The sequence below is a fragment of the Dasypus novemcinctus genome, chromosome 4 (assembly GCF_030445035.2).
Source record: "Dasypus novemcinctus isolate mDasNov1 chromosome 4, mDasNov1.1.hap2, whole genome shotgun sequence".
Taxonomy (NCBI): Eukaryota; Metazoa; Chordata; class Mammalia; order Cingulata; family Dasypodidae; genus Dasypus; species Dasypus novemcinctus.
In genome coordinates this window covers 18,264,052-18,290,094 of record NC_080676.1, presented here as the reverse complement: position 1 = coordinate 18,290,094, position 26,043 = coordinate 18,264,052, and the positions used below count along the sequence as shown (strand labels likewise).

Here is a 26,043-nt window from a genome sequence, read left to right as displayed (position 1 = left end):
TCACGAAAGCGGCGTCTCCACGTGGGTGAACACAGCACACCATCTGCGATATCTGGGCATTCTTGCATAATATTTTGACATTTATTCCACAAATATCGTCTGTGCCCCAAAGACCATAAAGAGTGAAAGAGACTGATGCTATTTCCTAGAGCCACACTAGTTCAGTGGCTATGTGACTGTCACTGAGGCTAAATTTTAAAATATTTTTAGTAAGTGCTGAAATATTTCTTTTTTGGGAGCTTCATAGTCAAGGAAAGTGTTTCTAAAGTGAACTTTGAGGCTCCAAGCATGAAATTATCTACAAATTTATGTTACAAGGCTACATTTGTGATTCTGATAGTAATACATTTTCTGAATTCATTCACTGCAGGTTTGGGAACACAAAAAAGTATATGAAGAGAACATATATGCTAGTGACTAAGTAGACACATTGACTGAGAGAATTACACAGGGTTAATACTGCATGGATATGGAATATGGATTAATGGCAGCCTTGGCCAGGATATACATTGGAATTCTAGCTGTAATAACATTTCCTGGGCAAGTAAATTTATTTCTTGACTTTGCTGGAAAAATGGTTTAAATCAAGAGCATATTTTGGGTTCTGTTAACAAAGGATAGCACGGACATTTTATTTAATTGCTTGGTTGGCCGAAGAATAGAGTTCCTGATTTCATGTATAGTTCTTGGATGGGAAGGCTGGGTAGCTCCAAAAATGTTTAATTTCATTTTAACTGCATTTCATGTGAAGAGATACAATTTCATGCTTTTTCAAACTAATGAGTTTGTGGGGTGAGAAAGAAAACAGAGATGGAAAACTGTGGTCAGGTATCATGAACTTTCTTATAACCCAGAAGGTGTCATGTTGAAGACTGTTGGCTGATACTTTACCCAAGGGTCCTTTTGCTACAGTGAAGGAGTGTCAGTCCATGGAGGGTGGTGGTGGCAACTGCTCCATGAACCAGAAGGGCCAAGAGGGGTCAGAGTGACTAGGAAAGGGCTCACATAGTGCTCAGGAACTCCAGTATCTCAGGGACTAGCCCGTCTTAAAAGGAAGCATTTATATGGCAGTTTGTTTTAGTATTAAGCAAGGCTGCTGGGATCAAATTCACCATCCGGGGAAGGATATTGTTGGGACAGTGGAAAGGTTTAGCAGTGAAAGGCTCAGTCTGAATTTTCATCTCAGACATTGTTGTTTTCATCTCCTGAAGGTCAATTTCATCTCCTGAAGGTTTTAAAAAAATATCTTCCATGTCTTTAACATGTTCAAGCTTTCTGTTAGCTTCTTGAACATAGAGACCACAGTTATAATAATCATTTATTGTCCTTGTATAATAATTCTATCATCTGTGATAACATTTCCCTGCATCTTCGTATGTCTAGTAATTTTTTATTTGATGCCAAACATTGTGAATTTTACCTTGTTACCTATTGGAAGTTTCTGCATTTCTATAAATGCAGGTTTGTTCTGGCAAGAACAAGGTTTGTTCTGGCAAGCAGATGAGTTACCCGCAAATAGTTTGATTCTTTCACATCTGGTTTTTAAGCTTTGTTAGTTGGGGCCAGAGCAGCATTTAGTCTTGGGCTAACTTTTTTCCCATTCCTGAGGCAAAATCCTTCCGAGTATGCTACCTGATGTCCCATGAATTATGAGGTTTTCTACTCTAGCTGGTAGAAACAGGCACTGTTCCTGGCTGTGTTCCTGTTCCTGATCTCTGGGACTTCTTCCAGGATCCTGCTGGAAGATTCCTTCCCTGGCCTCAGGGTGTTTACCCCTCCAGACAGCTGAAAACACAGTGGGACCCATTACAGATTTCTGCAGCTCTTTCTCCCTGCAGCTCTCTACCCTCAGGTACTCTGCCCTGTGAACTCCAGCCTCGTTGGCCTCTCTGGACCCCAGCTCAGTCTCCTCAACCCAAAGAGACCTCTAAGCTCCTCCTGGGGTTCTCATGGTGAGAAACCACCTCCTGGCAATAAGCTGGGAAGTCACAGGGCTCACTTCATTTTCCATCTCTGAAGGAGCACTGCTCTTTGTTGTCTGATGTCCACTTTCTTGAAAAACATTGTTTCATATGTTATGTCCAGATTTTCAGTTGTTTCAGGTGGAAAGGTAAATCCATCCCTATTACTCCATCTTGACTGGAAGCAGTAGTCTTTGGGTTTTGTTTTGACACTACATCTATGTGCTGGTTGATTTTGGAAGAGTTATTTAGTCTCATCCTCTTCTTTGCCCGTTTATAAAAGGGAACTACTAAAACTTCATAAAACAATGGTTAACTAATATAATCATATAAGGGAAAATATGTCCTAGGCTATAAGGTTGGTCAAAGGTGTTCTGCTAGCCTGTAATGGACTTTTTGAGAAAGGACTTCAGCTTGAATGCACTTCTCCTCCTTTATTAGGAATCTCCTGAGCTACCTCTCTTGCAAAAACAGAGATACTTGCCTTATTTGTTGCTAACATGCCAACTAATGACCTGGCCCTTTACCTTGTTAGTCCTGTGGGCAAAGAGCCAATTCGCCAAATAGGCAACCTGCCTCCTATCAGAACCCAGTGGGCAAAAAACAAGTTGACGTGAAACATTTTGCCAACGTTCTACTACCACAAGATCGTACCATCAACAGAGCCTATGTGATTTGCAGTTAAAAAAAGGATAACACATTTTTTCTTATTTACACCTTAATTAAAAATAGATAATAATTTTCACCAAACTCCTATGAGGTCGAACGAATGCATAAAAACTATTAATTGAGAACATCTGCCCACAATTATAACTATAGGAACTCACTCAGCTTATAATCAGTATATTAACTTTTTAAAAGAAAATGATTTTTTAAAGCAACAATATCTTCAGACATATTAAAATTCCAACTTAGTAAAGTAGCAATGTGAGTGAAAAAATAATAAAATCATATGGCTTTTTTATTGCATGTTTATTTAGGCCAAACCAGTGTGAGGCAACTAGATTAATTACTTTTACATTGTTAAGTACTGTACATAGTTAATTATTTCATCTAAGTCATGTCTGAGCCAAACCTGTGAATTACTGTTCATGCGGGGCAATGATGATAATTTATGTACTCCCTCTGTGCCACAGCTTGTTAATATATTACTTTGTATTTGAAACTTGATGCTAAAAGTTTGCATGGGCTTTTAAAGACAGCTCCCTGACATAAATTCTAAAATGAGGGATTTCAAAATTAAGGTTGATAGATCTTAAAAGAAACTGGTTTAATGCACTAAACAATTTGTGCCTTGGTCTAATATTAACACAATGTCTGGGTAAAATGACAAAAGAGACAAGTGTTGAATCACACTATATTTTCCATCATTTTGAGTTATCCCAGAAGTTTGATAATTATTGTATACATTCATTGTCATACATGACAGTTGTGTCATGGCTAGAGATTTCAGTAATTAAAATGGAAAACAGAAGCTTTAGTTATTTTCCTTATCATTAAAATCTTAAGCTGAGTATAGTTTAGGGGGCCCTTTCTAATTATAGGAAAGTACTGCTCTTCTCAACACTGTGATCTGATCTGTGACAAATCCGTACCACACACTATTATAAATGGCCAACAAGTCAATTGCAAACAAACTGAAAATATAAATCAAAATGCTGGTGCTGATATCTCTTGAGAATAGTCATCATGATTTAAAAGTTTGTTAAAAAATTTGTAAACATCAAGTGTCAGTTAAAAAACTGAAGATGAACCACTATGGATGTTGAAATCTTATGCATCAGAAAGTGTACTTTCTTTTTAGTAATTTTTTTCAGTTCTTTGCTAATTTTACTGTACTGTTTCATTAAAATTTCCTACATGCTAACTTCGTGCAATTGAAATAACATTGCAGTATATGTATATGAAAATTAAGATTGACAACATGCTGTGATATAAATTTATTTAGAGGATGGAATTATAATAGATTTGGTATGAAAAAATATATTTCCCCATCTTACCCTGATTGGTTAACTATTATGCTCTCAGCAGGTTCTTTTTATTCTACCTGACTTATACCATGAATATTACTTTGGGTCCTTGGTAGGTTTTCTATGCATCTATAAAGTACAAAAAAACTGATTGATCGCCCTTCTCCCACTGACATTTAATTTTGCCTACAAATGTACAGTGAGTTCAAGTGCACACAACCACTTGAGCTCAATGGAAAACATCGAATCATTTATTAAAATGTAAGATTAACTTTCCAAAACCTAACTAACAGGTTCTTAGGGATATATGTACATAGTCAGATGAAAGCGAACTTTAAATGTTTCATAAATTCAAAAATTCAATTTTAAGGGGTGCCATTAAAGTAAAAAGAAGAAAATGAAATCAGTAAAAGCAGAACTTTTTTAAAATTAAAAAAATAAACACATTTTAGAGCTTGCTTGCTGCTCAGAGTGCGGACTACCAATGAGCAGCCTGGGAGCCCACTAGCAAAGAGAACCCGCACCTACTGGAGTCAGAACCTGCCCGGGATGGGTGATTTGTGTGACCATTAACATTTGAGAAGCACTGGTCTAAAGGTGCAGTTAGTCATCACTTAAGGTTGCTCGTAGATCAAATGATTTCCCCTCACGTAGGCTAGAGAAATGCCCAAATAACGGAGCTCATGCCAGGGAAGCGTGGCTGCCGACCGGGAGGAGCTGAGACAAGGACAGCAGGGCTGGAATTCCAGCACGAATTTCCCTGGAAAGCCCTTGAAGCAATGAGGCAAAGGCTGAGAACAAAGGAAAATGAAAGGTTCTTCACAAAACACAAATAATTTTGGCTCCGTTCCTGTAACAAATCAATTGGATGTTAAGCTTTCAGAGGGCAGACATTAATTACCAGGGTCATTTTCTAAAGACTTCTTGCTCAATTTGTTCTAAAGAATTGAGGAGCAACTAAAGGGATGGGAAGTGCTCCACCCTCCCTCCAGGTCTGCTTGTTTGTTTGTATGAAATGTGTGAATATTCAAAAGCGAAGACTTAACTAGCAACTTTTTCCCCTTAAAAATGCAAGCCTCTTCGTGCACAACTGGCTTTGCTTGCAGAGGCTCTCAAACCGTTCTACCACTAGAGGTCTGTATTACCTATTTTAAAAACTCATAACCAACTGCCTGAGACTTTCGGCTCTCAATTTCAAAACCTCTTTCTGTGTTCTAAGATTTGAAACTCTCTTTAAGACATACCACCAAGGAATAAAAATCACACTTTAAGAAATGAAGGAGAAATGCTAATAGGACCTTTCCATTTGGAATGAGACCAAGTTTTTCCTCGCTATTTCTGGCGACAGCTGAGCATACCTTCAAACTCTTAAACATAGAAATGAATGGTCAGTCACGAATCCACAGAAATGAAACTCATTTTCTGCAAAATGCCTACATAAAATAGCCTGCCCCAAATAGTTTGAGATCTGTGTTTTAATATTAAATTTTAAATCATTTATTTTCCTATTGCAATAAAAAAATTAAAGTAATTTATTAGTTTAGTTCATTTAAAACACCAATTTTACTACCAATTTAAAATAAATTTTTCATTTATTGGTCATACTATATTCGATCAAAAATGAATGTCCTTTCAGGCTTACTTTATAAGACTCTGCTGCAATTCTGTAAACCAACATGCCTGGGCTGAACTGGTTAGAGTTAAAATAAAGGCGCCGGTTGCTAGTGGTACCTACTGCAAGTCAGGTGTCCCAAGTTTTCACTGTGCTGCATGTATACCCAAGGATTTTCACTAGAACGGGCTACTTGGGTCTGCCCTCTGCCAGCAGCAGCCCATGCTCTCAGCCTTCCAGAAGTGAGCCATCCTGGTTGCAGAGCCATTCTGTGTAAGAATGCTGAAACCTTTCCATCGCCTGAGGAGCAGGCCTCCTAATGCATTGCACGCTCATATTTAAATCAAATGGTTGAAAATATCACAAACATAAAAGCTGTAATTTACTGAGTATTGCACCAGGGGTTTGGGCTTCTGGTGCTAGATTTTTATAGATTCTAATTACACCTGCATTTGGAGTAAGTGGCTACATTTGTTGCCTGGCAAGGCGTAACATTAAGAGGCTTCCGTTTTTTTAAAAGGCATTATTGCGTAATGTTCCTGGCCTCTGAAGCCTCCAGAAGCACAGGGAGGCCCAGGGTGGCTTCCCTCTCAGTCTGTCACTTATTACAACCTAACAATTTGCAAGTGTTATTTAGCAGATCAGCTGGGATCATTTCAAAGGCTAATATTTAACAGAGAGAAGAACCCATCCCAATCCTCTTTAAAAAGGTTTGGATATATGCTCAGGCAAATTGCCTAGTATTTTATATCAGTCTCAAAGCTGGGATTCAAGAATTATTTTAGTAATGTCATACACTGCTTGCCTACATACTCCAAATGGTCAATTCTATAACAAAGGAAACTAATTCACAGTGCAATAATTTGTATTACAGACCATGCTGTTTAAAGTTTTCATTTCCAGTTGCATTTCTGCTTATGGGAAGTTTATATACTTTATACGCACCCACTATTAAAAAGAAAAAAAAGAAAGAATGGTTAACTAAAGAGACAAGGACAATTAAAAGCTAAAAGCAATACATGATCTTGGATGGATTTAAGCAGGGAGGAGAGGAGGCTCAAAAGGATGTTACTGGGACATATAAAAAAATTGGAATTTAGACTGTAAGCTTTATAATATTTTGTAAGATTTTAAATATCTTGAACTTGACAATGGTACTTAAAGTTGTTACATAAATGAATACCTTTGTTCTTAGGTAATGAACATGGTAATACTTTTGAGGAGCATGATGTTTACAAACTATACTTAAGTGTCCAGAAAACAGATTGACAGACAGACAGATGGGTAGACAAATCGACAGATAAACTGATGAATTGATAGAAGGATATCGAAAATGTGCCAAAATGTTGTAATTGATGGATCTGGGTACCTGGGGCTAGAGGGATTTTGGAGTTCTCTGAATGAGGTCTGTGCTATTTTTGTAACTATCCTAAAAGTTTGAAAGTAAAATAAAACGTTTAAGATTTTAAAAAACAATGAATACTTTTTTTCACTGATCTGTTACAGAAAAAGATCTGCTTCCCTCTATCATGAGCATTCCATTCGGAGCTCCAGACTCCCCTACTATTCAAAATGCTGGGAAGCAGACGTGGTTCGACTGATAGAGTGTCCGTCCACCATATGGAAGGTTCAGGGTTCGATTTCCAGGGCCTCCTGACCCATGTGACCCACGTGCAGCGCTGCACATGCAAGGAGTGCCGTGCCGTGTAAGAGTGTGTCCAGTAAGGAGAGCTGCCCCATGTGAAAAAAGCGCATCCTGCCCAAGAATGGCACCGCACACAGAGAGCTTCCGCAGCAAGATGATGCAACAAAAAGTGATGCAGTTTCCCAGTGCTGCTGGGTAATGCAAGCAGATGTAGACACACAGCAAATGGACATGGAGAGCAGACAACAAGAGAGAAGGGGAGAGAAATAAATAAAATAAATCTTAAAAACAAAACAAAACAAAACAACAAAATGCTGTCATCGTATACTTGCACTCAATATGAATATAAACGCATAAACAGATATTATGACAGTGTGCACTTGTATACTTACGTGCAGAAAAATAATGCTATTATAGTAGTTGATGAAATAGCAACAGGAAGAAATTAGGTTCTGGAGAATTTGGGACATTACAGCTGGGACAGAATGATCGGAACCAGGGCATTGGAGTCAGTCTCAAATTCAAGGCCTGGCTCTGGCACTGGTTAGACAGTGTGGACCCCTTGAGCTCATTTTCTGTAAAAAGTGGAGCCAATAGGAGAACTTCACCTTTTGTGTGTGTGTGTTTGTGTGTGCATTCAATGAGAAAATGCCAATGCAGCCACTGAGATGGTGCTTGACATCTAGTAAGTGCTCAATTAATGGCTGTTTACTATTTTCCCTGATCCTCTGGGATTTCATCTATAAAATGGCAATATGATATAATGGCACTAACAATAGTTACCTCTAAGCATTGTCATGAAAAGTAGGTAAGATGGAGTATGTGAAAAATGCTTGGCCGCTGCTGCTTTCCTCCCCCTCCCCCCAAAGTTTTCACCCTTAAAACTAGAACACAATTTGGGAGAGTTTCAAGGATGAGTCATCCCTGGATTTGAGATTCTTTTAATTTTTATTTTTGAGTGAGATGGCTGTATTATCTAGATTACTTTGTCTTGTATTTTTCTGACCTGGATGATAACTTGAATTCTTGTGCTCTACCAAATTGAGAAAATAAAATATTGTATGGAAATTAGTGTCAAACCCAAGACAGAAACAAACTGAAGAATCTGTTTAACTTGAGAGAATTGAAAGAAAATGTGATCTTGTTTAAAATGCTATTTCCAACCCTTTCATTACCCCACCCCTAGCGATTCAGAGAAGTCTGTTTTCCCTAAAATGCTGTATAATATCTTCTTTCGGTAGAGAAATCAGGCAGAAGATTGAAGGAAGTTGTGACTAACTATCTTTTTGTTAGGGACAGAATACTGATTAAATTACAGGTATTATTTTAACTTATCTTCCCAAGACTATTGGGGTTTAGAATTAGAATTGCTGTATTCTGCAGTGAGCAATGAAGAGAATGTTCAGATACTGATACACAACTAAAGAGGTTTTACTCATAGGAAAAGGGCTAGACTTCAGCAATTTGGTCTTTTTGCAGCAATTTTCAAAGGCACACTGAAGTTAGAGAAGAGGTACATACTTCCGGAAATCCAGGGGCACTCACCTGGACCTAAGTCCAGCTCAACTCAAACCAACTTTCATGCTTTTGCCTAGAAAATGAAAAACTCCTTGTTTAAGATTATGTATTGTATACCCTTGAAATGTGCTAGGGCCCTTGCAGGCTGGTTTTATGGGGTGTAAATGATATGAGGGGTACTGAGAAATAAATTCCTTTGGTCCTAAAATAACTGTATTTGCACTATTAACGTGCCTGAGGGTCTGGAATTCTACCAGAAGAGGTTTATTTGGGTTATATTTAATTTAGAGATCCCGCCACAACACCACAGTTCACGACTGGGCCTTGGGACTCTCAGTCAACTCGGCACGACCCGATTTTCCAGGAGCCTCCTCTTTAGGTCTGCGAGAGCGGGGCCTCTCTAAGAGAACTGTGATTCCCCTGTGGGATTAGGGGGAAAGAAACAGGGGGCACAATTGCGCAGTCCACAGAGAAGGGCAAGGAGCTTCTGGTGGAGAGCTCCTCCCCAGCTTGGCTCAGACCCACCTGGTTCTCGGAACACAAAACAATTTGATTTTTTAAAACAAAACAAAAAACCCCCAAACTTTTGCCGTAACAGTCTGCGTTAATAGTCACTGCTGCCTAGTGATTAAGTGCATAGCTTTGATCCGTGATTCTAGATTCAAATCTGGGACACAAATTGTTTGACAGGTGTTCACGCTACAAACTCTCTAAGACTCAGATAGGTGTGAAGATTAAATAAACTATGATATATAAAAGGCCAGCAGAGTCATAGGTTCTCATCAAATGGTAACTTTTTATTAGGAAGGACATGGAAATATGAAAAATACAAGGGTAGACTAAATTTTTTATGTTTTTTTCCCCCAACATTAAAATCTTTCTTAGTATTAGCATTTAAAGATTATTTATCCAAATTTAGAACAATTTGAAATACACTTGGTAAAATCTTATTTAACAAAACCTGTGATGATGTGTAAGAATGATGGCATTTATTTTTTATCAAAAGACATTTTATGGGAAGTGAATGTGGCTCAAGTGGTTGAGCTCCTGCCTGCCACATGGGAGGTTGGGGTTCAGTTTCTGGTGCCTCTCAAAGAAGGCGAGCAAGATAGTGAGCTGTGCAGTGGGTTGGCGTGATGAGCTGACACAACAAGATGACGCAACAAAGAGACACAAGGAGGAAAACACAAAGAAAGACACAACAAAGCAGGGAGTAGAAGTGGCTCAAGCAATTAGGCACTTCCCTCCCACATGGGAGGTCCTGGGTTAGGTTCCAGTGTCTCCAAAAAGAAGAGGAGCGCACAACAAACAGACATAGCGACGGCAAAAACAAGGGGAAGGGGGAGAAATAAATAAATAATAAATTTTTTAAAACGTCATTTTATTTTTCCAAACTTTTTAAGCCATGGATATTCTTTGGCATTGAGCTATTGCTTTTCCAGAATTAAGGAAGTTGTATCTTTTTCTCATTCATTTATGATCGCTTCTCATTTCTTTCTCTGGGAGAAGTCTCTAATGGAAACCTGTGAAGCCGTTGCCCCATTTGGGGAAGGCATGACATCACAGATTCTTGTCTTTTCCTTAGCCCCATCTGCTCAAAATAGTAACTGTGCCTTTTGCCTAAACTGAGAGGAAAGGATTTGTAGAAAATCAACTTAGCAGGAGAGAAACTATTAGTCTTCATTTTCTTCTTTCCAATCTGCAAATACTGATTGCTACATATGCCTGCTCCCTAATCCTCATTAGGAAATCTTGAAGAAAAGCAAGACTAGGAAGAAAACATGGGGATTATGAGAAAATAAGAAACCATTAAAAATAACACAAAGTCGGGGTTTTTTAGTCTCATGCAGGCTACACACACACACATTTAGAGTTGGTTGCATTTAAAATTTTCCATTAAATAATTTTATTCCTAGTTACATGTGGATGGATGTCACACACAATCCCATTCTGTTTTGAATTTTATTTTTGTTGATCTCAAAGATAAAATAATTTAAACCGAATAACTGGTCTAAGAAATCATTTTGCTTTTAGTGGTAAATCTGGACTTATTAAGTACATGTCTGTATTTGTCTAAAAAGGCGAACCTTTAATTAAAAATAATCTAAATGAAGCATTGTGTACACCTAACTATTACTTGTGGAGTTTTATTTTCAGGTCCAGAGACATAGGATTACAGGTCAGTGGTGACCAAAATGTTTTCAGAGTACACCAAAGGTGCCAAATAAAGCAAGTGGGTGTAGAGGAAGAATTAACACAAAATACAGGTTTATAATGATTAGAGTCAGAGCTGCAGAAGAGTTATTGGGGATTGTATCACAGCCTGACTTCTTTATAAAATCACTAAATTTTGAGAACATTTTTACAGTATTAAACTATTTAAGTTTAAATTCCATTCATCTTCTCTCTAGCATACATTCTAAATATCTCTAATTTCTATTTGCCAGTTCACATTCTTCAATATTTAACATCTCTTTTAGTGTGTGTGGTTTCTAAAGAAACTAATCGATTTACTTTTGCTTCCTGAACACACAGGCATACTGCTGCCTCGGGGCCTTTGCACTGGCTTCTCTCTAGCCAAGAGCATCTTCTCTTAGTCACAGGAATCTCTCCTCCTTCACCAAGAAAGCTTTCTTTCTTTCTTCCTTAAGATTTATTTATTTATTTCTCTCCCCTCCCTCCATTGTCTGCTCTCTGTGTCCGTTCCTGTATATTCTTCTATCTGCTTGTCTTCTCATTAGGCAGCTCTGGGAACTGATCCTGGGACCTTCCAGAGCGGGAGAGAGGCGATCATTCTCTTGTGCCACCTCAGCTCCCTGGTCTGCTGTGTCTCTTATTGTCTCTCCTCTGTGTCTGTTATTTATTTATTTATCATCTATTTATTTATTTATTCATTCACTGTATTTTTTTGAAGACACATAGATCACAAAATGTTACATTGAAAAATATAAGAGAAAAAGAAAGTATATAAGAGGTTCCCATATACCCCACACCCCACATGCCCCACTCCTCCCACATCAACAACTTCTTTCATCATTGTGGCACATTCATTGCATTTGGTGAATAAATTTTGGAGCACTGCTGCACCACATAGATAATAGTTTACATTGTAGTTTACACTCTCCCCCAGTACATTCAGTGGGTTATGGAAGGATATATAATGATCAGCATCTGTTCCTGCAATATCCTTTAGGACAACTCCAAGTCCTGAAAATGCCCCCACATCACATGTTTTCTTCTCTCTCCCTGCCCTCAGCAACTACTGTGGCCACGCCACCTTAGCTCCCTGGTCTGCTGCATCTCTTATTGTCTCTCCTCTGTGTCTCTTTTTATTGTGCCATTTTGCTGTGCCAGCTCTCCGCGTGGGCCAGCACTCCTGCACTGGGCAGTATTCACGCAGGCCAGCACTCTGCGTGGGCCAGCTCACCACCCAGGCCAGCTTGCCTTCTTCACCAGGAGGCCCTGGGCATCAAACCCTGGACCTCCTACATGGTAGATGCGAGTCCAATTGCTTTTGCCACATCCGCTTCCCAAGAAAGCTTTCCATGGACACCCTTTCAAAATGGCAACCCCCCGACTTCTCCCACTCTCTAGTCCCATATTCTATTATCATCCAACATATTTCATATTTCATATTTTACTTGATTGTTTTTCTATGTACATGTACTAGAATGTAAGCTCTGTGACGGCAGTTGTTTTTGTCCACTTTTTTTTCAGTCCTGTATGCCCAGCGCCGAAGGCAGTGACTGGTATGTATATGTCCAAAAATACTTATCAAATGAATCACAGAAAAATCTGTTGCAAACTGTGCCCTGACTAGAAATGGCTTGTGTTTAATATCATTTTCACTCAGAAATATTTTTATTTTCATGACATTTCTTTGATTTTCCTATTTGGTATCAGAGAAAAGAAACCTAAGGGTTACCCCACACTGATTCAATAACTAATTTCTAGGCCATGATAGTCACAAACTGAAACATCATCAGAAGTGGGGGAGTTAAATGTTTGTAGCACTCAATATACAACATTAGGGAATGGTAGGGTTTGTGACAAATACGAGAATTTATATACTGCCCTACTTAAAGGCATTCAGATTTGAAAAAAGAAATTCAAAACCTAGGCCCCTGTGAAGAAAATCTGTCTACGTGTGGTTTTATAAACTCCCATTTGGTGCCAGTTTGTGGCCAATAGGACTATGAGGACATCGATTTACCTACAGCATTTCCTACTATATACTTTGGCTTGGTTGTGTCACTGACTTCACATCAGAACAGGAACACTCAACTGATCAAATCTAATTACATTTGCTTTCCAACCAAATTATAGATCACCTTCCCCTCTTGTGAGAGAAATGGCCCCTCTTGGAAACTCAGGATCTGATTATTGCAAACCTAATTGATTTGTGACATTTCATTAATAAAATTAACTAAAACTAATTATACGTATTGAATAAAAGTTTCCTATGCAATGAATTTTTCTATTTAGCTTAAGGGTCTTAATTGTTAGAATGAATTACTGAAGAAGACTGCAGAATTACTTTCTCTTGGAATGTACACACACACACACACACACACACATCTATCCCATATAGACTGATGAAGAGCAATGCTATAGAAACTAAAAAAGAAAAAAAATCACTGATTTAATATGAAAGTTAAAGATACCAAAGTCACTAAATAGATTAAATAGCTTAATCTTAATTTTAAATTGCTAAATTAGGGTAAATTAGGGTTGTTAAATTTGTCACATGTTTTAAAGAATCTAAAATAAATTACGTTTTCAGCTCTACTGATTGTTTTATTCAGCGTGTAGCTTCTCCTCCACTGAATTGGTGTATATTGTATTTTCCACTCTCTAATTCAGATGATGCGCTTTGTCTAATTCATCCATCTAATTAAATCTAACTTCTAGCAGAAGTCCAGGGGGACATCCTACTACTTCAATAGCCCCAAACCAAGCTAATGCATTACGGGCCAATATTTCTCCCAGGACCGTTTCCAATGCTCCCTATTTGTTCAATTGTGTATAGATAAACACACTGTATGTAAAACAGAGAGTTGCATTCATTGATCGTCTAGGGTGGAATAAAATCCAGCTGGGCAACTAGTGTTATGAAATAACCTCACATGTCGTATAAGAAGCTGTTGTCATCAATGTCTCAAATTTGTGTTGCTTTTGCACCACTAAAGCATTGATTGCATTTCTTGCTTGCCGTTGTTAAGGAAAACCCTTAGCGCCTTTATCCTCCCGCTCTGTACATTGACTATGTTGGCGGCACCAAGAGGTAGTGGAACACCCACTTTGTATTTTTTCCTCTTTGACCTGGGAACATCATTGAGGAGCCAAGGGGTAGGCTTTAGGTCAAAAGATAACCTTTGTGCGCTGCCTACTTTAATCTACAGCGGCTCAGTTTACTTTTAACGGTGCCCTGCAGTCTGCAAAAGTATTTTGGTCTTGCCTGAATGAGAAGAGGAGGAGCACTGCTCCGGACTGGATTTTGGACTTGTGTTAAGGTAGTTGTTTCTGTTGTCCTTTGGCTCCCAGGGTGACTCTATAGAGTTTCTTTAAATTCTGGAAAGGTGCAACGGGCTTAGTTCCAGATAACTGGTTACCCCTCCTGACATGTCTGTGCTGTATTATTACATTTCTGAGACATCATAGACTTCGCTGACACTTTAAAATGGCTCCTCTTAGTTTAAGAGTCTTAAAAGGATCAGCTAGGTAGCTGAAGGGATGAGCCGGAAGTGCTTCCTGCTGGCAAAACAGAGCTTCTAAATTTAGAGCTCAGAAAGGGCCACTTCTCTGAGCTCTTTTAATTACTAAAAGTTATTACTAGTAATCTACTTAAATTAGAATCTCTTACCTAGTTATATGCTAAGCATACCTAGCTACATTATACAAGCACAGAACAATGTAAATTGTATGAATAATAGGTTATTTGCAATAAACCTGCATACCATATAAAGAAAGCCATGTTTGTGTTTATTAAAAACAAAAAGTCCAGAAAGAACTATCTTTTACCTTGCCTTTTTCATTAATAAAATTCTGAAATTCATATTTTAAAATTACAAACTTTTATTATTTATGCTTTCATTGAAAAATGGTATTATTAAATGTATAAAGAGAATATTGGCTAGTTATTTTTATTCCTTTCTCACAGCTAGTTATGTAGCTATTTCAAATCTTTGATGGTTCGATGACTCAAAGACAAATTTGTTTTTAATTTTTTGCCTTATGTAACACACAACCAATAGTCCAGAAATCAAATGTAATTGAACTTTTAGGTATAAGTGACTGGAAAGTAATTGAGACTGATGTTATATTAATGGGATCATATTAATGGAAAAATGGAGACTAAGATCCTTTGGAATACGCTGAAATAGGAGGGGAGTATACTAATTAAATATTGAAGCAAAGCTGTAATTCATGATATACAGATATGTAAAATTTGGAAATAAAAATGCACACTTCTAATATGATGTACATTTCCATAAAAAAGAAAAAAACTGAGGAACAAGTGTTTTAATACTTATTTTGCTTGGATTTCTGATTACTAAAAAAATCATATATCAACTTTAGTTAAGTCAATCCAATTTAGGCATATCTATTATTGTAGGAATAACAAACTCTTACAGAAAGTAGGGAGCAAAGAAAAATATTCGCTTTTAATAATGATCCTACATCTTTTCTAGCTTGGCTTACTTGGAAATGTCAGTGATGCAGATGAACTAGTCAACAGCCATATATTTCAGTCCTGTGTGCACATTTCTTAAAACAATTTTTAAGAAATCAAGAACCTTAACTTTTAGAAGAGTACATAAAATATTTAATTCCACATCTTTAATAGACAAACACATAATAATAAGCAAAACAAATGGATCCCTGAGGAGCTATATACCAGAATGACTACCACCGAGAAAATTAATTTTAAAATGTTTAAAACTTTCCATAGTAGTTTAAAAGAGCAAAAAACTTTCTCACCAATGGGCAATTCATGTCTGCTGCAATATCAATAATTTTTTCTATGGCAGCACTGTCCAATAGAACTTCGTGCAATGGCAGAATGTTCTACATCTGCACTGCGAATATGGTTTCCACTAGTCACATGTCTCACGAGTACATGAAGTATGTCTAGCGCAACTGAGGAACTAAATTTTAAATTTTACTCAATTTTATTTAATTTAAATTTAAATGGCCACATGTGACTAGTGACTACCATATTGGACAGTAGAGATCTATAGATTTTAAGCCACTGAATATGGTCTTTGGCCTTTTAAAAATACTGATCAGGTTTTCTCCATTTGCTTTAAGTAGATTTCAACATATATTCTTCGGCCCTAAAAAACAAGCTCTGAAATGCTGTTTGCACATTACTGGTTTCAATCAATAAGAGATTAGAGTTCTGAAGATTTCAGTTGGTAAAAATTTTCAAGGTATATTGCACAGTTCAGAAGGTCCTTTTGGAAACACTTCTTTGTATTTGAGTTTAGTGCCTGTGGCTTTTTAGGATAGGGCCTTGGAGATTATTTTACAGGGAACAGAGGGCAAAGTTGCTACTTGGTGGAAGAATTGGTACAGCATCAGTTCTTTAACCAACTACAATAATATTTTCTTAGAATTCAATAGGTTTTACTCATTCATCAGAAGCTTAAGGTGTGAAAAAATTTAAAATCTTACAGAATGTTTTCTTCAGGCTTTTGCTCTTCTGAAACATCATATTTATTTTGGAGGTTTTGCTACAAATATGTAAATGTTACATATAAAAATATGTGAATGTTGGAAACCGAGGGCTTCCAAAGCACAGGAGAAAGGAGGCTGCTCTGAGAACTATTTCTAGCGGGAAGCACCTGATTAATGTGCCACATCTTCCATTGTAGGGTTGATGGATATACACACCAAAAGCCTCCTACTGGTGTATAGAACTCTTAGAACGCAAAAAATAAAGCTTCCTGTCTTAGTGGCTCCCTAACTAGGATATATATCTTAGTGAAGTTTTTCCAGAACTGATTCTTTGCTGGAGACATGCACAGGACAGCTTTGCAAGCTTAAATCCATCTCAGAAAAAAAAAAAAAATCCTACAGATATCCAGTGACAGAACTCTGTAGAACGTTACTATTTTTGTCTCCAAGATTAGAGCAGTCCTAAATAGTTTCCTAACACCACCATGGAGTGCCTTCCAGCAAGTGTTTCCTACTTTCCAGTCTAGTAAAAGAATGAAGTTGGCTCTGACTTTTGTTTCCCCATGCACCACCTACCTATCCTCTACTTTAATGAGATAGAATCACAACAGATTCTGAATGGGACTAACTGCTTTTCTCAGCCCCTCTGGAAGAACTAGGGAGCAACTCCCCTGTTAATTTGGGAAACTGAGGGTTTCTTATTTGAGTTGCACTTTTGTTAGGAGGGAAAAACCCAGCTAGCTGGGGAAATCTAGGAGTCTTTCTATGACAAAACGTCTTACAAGCCTTTGGGACGGGGGATGGACCGACAAGCAATCTCTTCCTAACCCTGTGCTCTGGACAAAAAGCTTAATGCCTGGTAAAGCGAGGCCTCCAAGAGAAGCAAGGCCACGTGGAGATCGTGCCATCCAGTCCCATCTCAAATTGTCCTTTTTCCTATATTTTATCATTGGAAGGATGGGGGGAGTTTGAAAGACTGGGACCCTGAGGCATTTGGGTTTTCTGAAGGTAAGATCAAGTTTATAAAGTCTATGGTCTCTCCACACGTGCTTCTGGAAGTGAGTGCTTGGCTGAACCCAAGGCTCTTACCAGGTGGCTGATGATAGAGCAAAATCATTTCCCTCCTGATTCCCCGAAGCCCCCTCTGACAGGGGGTGCAATGCACAGTGCAAACTCCCAAGGAATTGTGCCAGGAGCCCTTGCTGATGGCCGGCAAATCTCTCACACAGCTTATCATCAGTCCATGAATGGGAATATTTTAGTAATTCTGATGTTGTTTACATTGAAAATCACATATATGCTCTCAAACTGTATATTGGAGGGGAAGTGACAAGTCTGGAATCTCATTCGTTTCTCTTTCTTATATTTCTGCCACTGGAAAACAGTGTGTCTCTTCTTGTATCACCACCACTGTTCACGCATTAGAGAAAGCTTACCGACAGATAACAATGCTATAGATGTAAGACGTTTACCTGGCTGCAGACTTGCTTGGATGGTTTCAGTTTTGGCGACTTATTCAGATAAAAACCCAGCCATTTAAAATAAATTTATCATGTCCCAAATCTGGAAAGAAAAAAAAGTTTAAAGTGATTCACTGAATGTGGTCCGATTTTTTTTTTTTTAATTGACAGAGTCAGCATTAACACTGCATCTTGAAAGTATTTTGAAAGGAATGGAACCACCTGGTTATATCAAGAACGTATTTTTCCTTATACCGAGTTAGGTTTTACTGAGCATCTGTCTGTCATGGGATCTAGTTCTTTTCCAGCTAATAGTAAATACAGTCCCTGATACCCTTGGAGACACAGTACAGAAGAAGAAAAAGTAAAGTTTTGGTGTAAAACAGTGCTTATTCTAAGACACTTATTTTCTGTAGAGTTACCAAAGATAAGAAATGAATTTTTACTTGAGAATCTACAATTAAACTTGGTGAAATGATTGTTTTTTTCCTAACAAATGTTATTGTACCATAATTTTTAAAAATTACCCTTTAAAATTTGTTTTTCTTCTTCATAGAAGTAATCCTTGCATGTAAGTCTCCTAGCCCTCTCTAAAATGCTCTCCAGATTCACCTCATTCTTTTTTTTGAACAAATCAATTCGCTTCATTATTTTTGATGCCTTTGCAATATTCCACTCATTGCAATGGTGTATAATAATATATTTAATCAGTTTCCTACTAACGTGCCTTCATTTTTTTATTTCCCTTTTTGACTGTTACAAAAATGCCTCAATGATCAATTTTATGCATACACATTTTGAGCTTATTTGTATACAAGCTCAAATGCAGGGTAAGTTCATGCAGGATAAGTTCTAAACAGTAGAATTGTTGGGGAAATTACTTGTACACTCCAAGTTTTTGATAAATATTTACAAAATGTTCTCTATAAAGATTATACCAATTTATCATACCAAAACTCTGGCTTTTTATCAATTTTTTTTTTCTCAGTCTGACAAGTAAAAAAGTATACATTTGTTTTGATTTGCATTCTTAAATTATGAATGAGGTTGAGCTTCTTTTCATATTCTTATTGTTTTTTTAATTAGAGAACTGGAAGATTTACAGACAAATCATGCAGAAAATACAGTTTCCATGAACGTCCTTATTATTAACACCTTGCATTAGTGTGGCGCATTTTTACACTGATGAAGGAATATATAATTGTGTTATTAACTACAGTCCCTCGTTTACATTATTTGTAGTTATTCTTGTACTAATTTGCTAAATCATGACTCTTGCTCATTTTTCAGTTGCATTTTCATTGTTCTCTCATTTTAAAGAGGTTATGTTATATTAAGGAAACATGCATTTTAAATGTAAAGTGTGGCAAATAGATATCCAGTTTATCTGTTGAACACAAAGTGCTTTTTAAAACATGAAAGTTCAAACTTTTACATGGTTAAGTTCATTAATATTTTTCTTTATGGTTTTGAAAGTTTTTTTTGGGGGGGGGTGCTGGGGCTGGGAATTGAACCCTGATGTGAGAAGCTGGTGCTCAGCCACTCAACCACAACTGCTCCCGAGTTAGATTTTTTTTTATTTGTTTTTGTTTTGTTTTGTTTTTAGGAGACACCAGGGGCAAACCCAGGACCTCCCATGTGGGAAGGGGTACTAAACTGCGTGAGCCACATTTGCTCCCTTGAGTGAAGATTTTAATAAGAAATTTTTTAAAGTTGAAGAGTTATTCAAGAAGGCTGTGTATAAGTTGCTTTAAAAAAATGAACACAAACTTTACTATAGCATTATTTGTATATAGAAAAATTTGTTAGAAGGATCTATTTTTGTCCATATTTTAGGGTGGTTAATTGTTAAATAGCAAAAGGAAATTTTCATAAGATGATTTCTCCTATAAAATACCACTATAGTGTGAATTCTGTGGACTCTTCTATAAGGCTTAGTGTACTGCAAGGGGGAAAAAAATGTCAGATTTGCCAGTACCATTCTCCAGAGAGTTAATAGTGGTTGTCTAAGACCTGAAATCCAGACTGGGTTATAAGGAAAGTAACTGGGATTCCAAGACAGTCTGAAAGTAAGAAGTATAAAAGAAATACAGGTTCATTATAGGGAAATTTAAAAGTAAGAAAGAAAGAAAAGAAAGAAAAAAATCACCTTTGATTTTAATAACTCTCAAACGCTTATAGGATTTTTTATATATTTTCCTAGTTTTCTTATCTCCTCCACAAACATGGAAAGAATGTGAATTATTTTATTCACTAATCTATGCTAACAAAACTAAATTATTTTCCTTTAGAACATCAATTAGAGTAACACTTTAATAGCAGACAAGAATCTCTCCCACATTTGTTTTCCCCACGTGCACACATAGTGGATCACATTCATGACACATATTTCATACATTTATTTATTTATTTATTTATTACCTTATGAGTATTTTCTTTGCCATTACATAGTTTTTAAAACATCACTCTTAATGATGGTAAATATTCTATTATATGACTTAACCTAGTGTGAATTTAAAAGAATAGGAATAGACGTATGGTTCTCTCAAATCCATTCTATTAACTCAAAAGTCAGGGCATCCTCAAAATATCATTATGAGGAATTACATCAGATTTCTTTTCCTTTCCTGATAAAGCAGCGGAGATTAACTGCATGAAGGTTAAGGGCTGGGAGATCTCATGGTACATGTTTTGTGGGAAGTGACATCGTTTGAATGGAAAGAGAGGTTATTAAAGCTGGGAAGAATCTTGTTCTAGGGGTATACTGTGTTGTAAAAGCATGTGAAAGGCATTTGAATTGGGTAATAAGAAGAGTCTGGGTCATAAAGGGAAGAAAAGTAAATGTTATGTTAAAATCGTGAATGTATGAAGTTTACTAAGAATAATGCTGTGAGATTTTGTTTTCTAAACTATTTAGAGAAAATCCTGGTGCAGATTATACTCAGTCACACAATCACAAATATTTGGTTTTAGGGAGACCAGTGGGACATGAACAGTCAAAAGGGGCCTTCAGCACTTTATCATGAACTGGCACTCAGAAACTTGCCCGCTGTGTGAAGAGCATCTCCTCAGTACCACTTTCCCTCCCTAGCTCCCATTGCTTTGCAGTAGGGCAGCCCTGGGTTGATCGTGCTTTCAACCCATAATTTATAAGTTAGACTGAACTGTTAGTGCTGTCTATATCTAAAACGGTGGATCCAAACAGCTGGTAAAATTCTGTCCCCAAGGATGTCCCTTTTTCACTGAAAAATCATGGCTGCTCAGTCCTGTTGGCAAATCTCTTGTCTCAAACATGACCAGGGAACCTAGACTTAACTCAGCCTTTTAACCAACATTGATGAACCCCTTTCAAAACAGCAGACATTTGCTAGAGGCAGCTGACAGCTGTCAGAGAATCTGCATGTGTTGGGAGAAACTGTTGAGGGACTGAATCATTTCGAGAGTTGCTGCCTTAAAGAAAGTCACCACTTGCTCTGGGACTATATTCAACTACAGTTTTGTAAATTATGCTTATAGATAGGTAAGTTTTTATGGTAAAAGCTGAAAAAGTGATATATATTTTGTGTTGAAATGCGGGACTATTTTTGTTAACGTATAGGGAATGGCTTGTTTCCCTACATTCAAGAAAGAGCTTTCAGGAAATGAACTTGGCCTAATGGATAGGGCATCCATCTACCACATGGGAGGTCCGCGATTCAAACCCAGGCCTCCTTGACCCGTGTGGAGCTGGCCCATGTGCAGTGCTGATGCGCGCAAGGTGTGTCCTGCCACGCAGGATGTCCCCCGCGTAGGGGAGCCCCACGCGCAAGGAGTGCGCCCCGTAAGGAGAGCCGCTCAGCGCAAAAGAAAGTGCAGCCTGCCCAGGACTGGCACCACACACACGGACAGATGACACAACAAGATGACACAACAAAAAGAAACACAGATTCCCGTGCCGCTGACAACAGAAGTGGACAAAGAAGAACATGCAGCAAAATGGACGCAGAGAACAGACAACTAGGGTAGGTGGGAAAGGGGAGAGAAATAAATAAAAAATAAATCTTAAAAAAAAAAAAGAGCTTTCTTTACAGCATCTGAACACCTAAAACTAAAACAGTAAATTATAGAAAAATTATGAGAAAAATAAAGACATCAATATTTAATTTTTAAATAATAGGACAATCTAGTGTTAGTGTTTATTTTGCAAATAAAAAAGGAATTTCTAGAATTCATTATTGAATTTATTTTATTTTTTTATAAAGATTATTTTATTTATTTTTCTTCCCTTCTGTGCCCGCCCCCCCTTCCCTTTGTCTTCTCTCGTGTCCATTCGCTGTGTGTTCTTCTGTGTCTGCTTGCATTCTCGGCAGCACTGGGAATCTGTGTCTCTTTGTTGCATCATCTTGTTGTGTCAGCTCTCTGGGTGTGTGGCGCCACTCCTGGGCGGGCTGCACTTTTTTTGCTGGCCTTAAAAAATAGGCAGCCTAGTATAGAGCTGGCAGTATGGGGTAGTAACGTAGTAGGAGCTTTGGAATCAGAATTCCTGTATTTAAATCTTGATTCTACTGGTTTCCACATTGGGTGACCCACTTATCTCATTATTACTCAGGATCCCAATCTATCAAATGAGGACAAAGCAGTAACTATTTCATTGGGTTACTGTGAGGATTAAAGAAAACACGACATTTAAAGATCATACACAGTGTTTGGCATGCTGTATATGCTCTGTAAATGTTGGCTTTGTTAAAAATGCTAGCATATTACAAAGCAAGGATGTGTCTTTACCATTCTAAAGGAACCACAGGTAGTGCAGGCTCATGCTTTCTCAATTTTAATGTGCAATGGAATCACCTGGGGACCTTATTGTTGCCGCCTTTCTCCACCCCTGCTCCCCTTCCAGCCCCCGCCGTCCTTCCCGCCAGTCCCGCCCATATTGCCAACCCACAATCTGCCCTCTTCCCCAGTAACTGCTTACCTCAGGTCTATCCATCAGCTTCAGCCTGTCCACAGCCGCCCCTTAGCCAACCCTCCCTTCATCACGCCCCTCCCTCTACCCAACCCTATATAGCTAAGTGTACTTCCGTAATAAAGCAGACCTGTTCCTGCGCTCAGGCGGTCTCCATGGTTCTTTCCTAACCGCGCGTCCCCCACGCCTGGAGAACCGGTGCTTCCTCGTGGAGCACCCCCCGCCGGCAGTTCGGCAGGAGCTAGCCCCCCAACTCTTGGGCCTGAGCGAGGACGAAACCCTCTCGCTCAGCTACACCTTATGAAAATGCAGAGTCTTGTTCAGTGGGTTTCTGAGATTCTGCATTTCTCACAAGCTCCTAGATGAGGCCACTGCTGCTGATCGGTGGCCCCTGACCCTGAGTTATGGGTAGTTACTTCTAATTTGTAATATAGTTGTTCTCAACAGGGGAGTTGAGGTATAGAGCAGAAAGGAAAGTGGATAGTGTAGGTATAGATTTAAAATGCTCCCCAGGTAATTCTAAATATGTTTGCCCTACCTGTCTTTCGACAGCTTAATTACCCCTGATTTAACACTTCAACCTTCTTTTCCCTTTCCCTTTTCTTTTTTTTATTCTTTCCTCTACTTTCCCCTTGCCAATATTGCTTTAAGACTGAAAAATGGCACTAATAATTGGTTCCCCAATTAGCAAGACTAAAACATCAGTTTTAAGTCATTCTATTGTCTGTAATAGGATAATATATCTAAATGAGTTCAGAAAAATGGTTTCCCTCTGACACCAACCTTTTAAATATAGGGATCTGAAAATGGATTTAGCATTTTTCATCTCTTTAGTCAAAAACAAACACACGCATCAACAGGTGTGCAAGTAACTTTTCTGGAGCATTTACTATAAAATACAAGGATGAATAGGAAGTGGACTCTATCATCAAAGGATTTACTATCCCTCTGTGGAAGGGCTGCAGTAAGGAGTTTCGGTGATTAAGGAAGTGGCACAAAGCAAGCCACTGGATCATGCTGAAAGTCAGGACAGAAAGAAGAGCTGCTTTTAAATGGCTTCTCACCTCATGGCATAGAGGTGGTTAGAGAGACCCATAAATATATAGTGCTCAGCTGGACCAAACCTCTCTGGGGCAGAGGCCATTTTTATACTTTATGGTCTCAGGGTCTAGTATACTCAAATCCATTGTGTTCCCTCTCTAAGTATCGGCCACTATTGTTGATACATTTCATAGATGTAGTTTTTCATTTTTAAAAGTAGATTAAAGGAGCTTTATTAATATAAAATGAGAAAATAAACATTTGAGATCAAATTAACAATCATAAATTATCTTTAAGTGCATGCTATCATGTGTATTTTCCAAAATATTTACTTTTTAACCATTCAAAATACTTACAATACATTGATCACAATAAGATTTTTAACATAAGTTGGCAGAGAACAAAGCAGCTTATATGTGCATAAAATGTACAAGTAAATGCACAAAAGTTGATCAAAATGGAATGATTATTAATTCTATTATTTTAAATTTTAGCCACATCTAGAACTGGGGTTTTAAATATGAATGGATGCTGCAATCACCAAAAGCAAAGAATACCCACTTCTTACTCATTGTCCAAACTTTCAAATGTTAGAAAAGTAATTAAACTTGAGACTAGGAACACAATTCAAAATATCCTTGGTTATCGGAGGGAAACTCTAACAAAACTGACAGTCTAGACTTTTATGGCCACTTACGAAATTTAGATGATGTACCCATTTAGGAACGCTTTTAGGAATCAAAACAAACCAAACTAAAAACAACAAAAACTCCTAAATTGAGCTATAAGAAGAATATAAAATGAAATGGTCATAGAGCATTTACACTATGTTGTGAATTCTTGTTTAGTAAATTTAGAAAGACAACTTTGGTTTTTATATGCAGGGGATTTTTTTTTCCCCCTCTGTGAACATCTGCTCTGAAAACCAGGATCAAAACCAGATAGCAAATCTTTTAATGTTAATACAGGCAGAGCTAGTAGCAAGATTCACTGTCATTTCTATGACTTCTAATTATGTACCTTCTTTTCTATTTCCAATTGTCAAAATTGTCATTAAAGTAACAACTAGCTAATGAAACATCTGGAAAATTTATAGCTCTTTAGATTGTTTTGCTGTGATTAAAACATTTCCTTTTAGAACTTTAATAGGATAATGGTAGTCACTTGCCAAATTAGTTGACTATCCCCTTAAATCCCTATAGATATTTATCGATTTATATAAGTCACTAAAAATTTGATTTTTTTCAAAGCTAAAATTCAAATTGTGAATATAATAGAAAAAATGATAGCTAAAAACAGGCTGGAAATGGAACAAAACTGATCTTTGAAGGAGCTTTAGTACATTGCTTTAATAAACACCTGTGTGAAAAGGAACACGAAAGGTGCAATGTAATGACTTTAGGCAAGTTTGAAAGGGAAACCGTAGAATTATTTTAAGCAAAACAACAACACTTTCCAATGGCCATGCATTTAAAAACTGATGTGTCCAGCTTGGATAAAATGGGAGAAAAGTGTTTCTAACTTGGCCTTTTGTACCTGTCATATTTCATTGCTGACTCCATATTTGTTTATTGCCACAATAAGTGGATCTTCCAAACAGCTTTAAAATCTTTAGAACATTTTGACCTACTTATAAACATCTAGATAAAACTTAATTTACTAGCCTTCTTGAGAGATCTCTGGTTTTCCCCAGTCATAACTGAGTAAGGAAAGGACTAAACTTAACAACCGTGGGGCCAAAGGGCAGGAGCTTGCATTTGGCAGCCAGAGCATGTAAAAGTGATGGGATTTTTATCTTTGTCCCTGTAATAAATTTGGAAGTAAAACACAAGAACTCTCAGTTATCTGCTTAAAAAGGACACTATGACAGCACAGATAAAACTACAGGGGCTAAAATATCACACAGATAAAAATCACTCATTTAAATGATTTTCAGACTCCTTCACGGCTAGGTATTTAAACTGGGATATGGATAAGGGGCATAATGAACTTTATTTCATTAATTTTCTTCCAGCATGGGGCAAATAATTATTCCTATTAATAAGAACAGTAATAAGCAGCAACAGAAATAAAAACAAACAAAAATAAAAAGGCAAAAAATAACTGCATACATACATGCACATTTCTGACCCCAAACTGGAAAGAAAAAAAAAATTAAAATAAAAAGAAAGATTCCAGAATAACTCACAAAGGGGTCCCATTTTGAACAGG

General features: G+C 37.6%; 1 protein-coding gene across 5 annotated transcripts in view; it reads right to left on the bottom strand.

The window, feature by feature from the left end:
- The window catches only part of AGTR1 (angiotensin II receptor type 1), a 52,618-nt gene that overhangs the window by 24,269 nt on the left and 2,306 nt on the right, over positions 1–26,043 (bottom strand). For 4 of the 5 annotated variants that reach the window (XM_004460548.3, XM_004460550.3, XM_012525975.4 and 1 more), the window contains exon 2: positions 17,859–17,949. The exons of the other annotated variant lie outside the window; for it this stretch is intronic. The gene's annotated coding sequence lies outside the window, so the exon portion shown is untranslated. The remainder of the gene's footprint in view (positions 1–17,858; positions 17,950–26,043) is intronic. 5 annotated transcript variants of the gene reach the window in all.